Raw genomic sequence first — 747 nt, 5'->3', positions numbered from 1 at the left:
GTTTTCATTGTAACGATTGAAGTTGTAATGAATACCGCAATGAATACATCAATTTTCGACGCAAACACACCTTTTCCATTTCCATTTCTTGGTTTTTAGGAAATAACCAAACAGACTGAAAGCAAACACATGGAAAACTTATGCAGAGAAATATGAAGAGATAAACAAATATTGGACTAAGTGGAAAACACTCTGGCCCCATGGTTAACCTGCAATTTTTCAGTTTTCAAATTTTTTTGATGGAACGGATGTAAAGTCGTTGAAGTAACATATCATCTTAATTAATATCATGCTACCTCACATTAACTTAAATCTTTTTCAAAAAGATTGCAGTATGGTTCGATTTAGAATGTGTAGTTTCTTTGAAACAAATACAGCAGGAAATCAATTGAGTCATCAAATGAGAGTACGAGTAGATGTTCGTATTATATGTTGAATGTTGACTAACTGTATGTTGACGCTTTCTTCATTTAATTTCACATCTTAATAGTAAATGGTAAATTATTGTTTCATGAACTTGTGTGATTTATTTAAGTATATTGGGAACTTATGCTTTTTCTCAGTTCATATGTTCTGGCAACCTCAGGATATAGGGGCATTTGATAGCTTGCAACTTGAGTTGCAATGCAACTGAGATTGCTGCAACTGCTATTATATGCAACTTGAGTTGCAACTGTTTTGGCAGAGCTTTGGAAATTTACAACTTGTAATTGCAATTGCAACTTTTTGTTTGAACTTGCGACTGCT

Source organism: Asparagus officinalis, chromosome 8 (assembly GCF_001876935.1).
Source record: "Asparagus officinalis chromosome 8, Aspof.V1, whole genome shotgun sequence".
Taxonomy (NCBI): domain Eukaryota; kingdom Viridiplantae; phylum Streptophyta; class Magnoliopsida; order Asparagales; family Asparagaceae; genus Asparagus; species Asparagus officinalis.
This window is presented reverse-complemented; position numbering follows the sequence as displayed.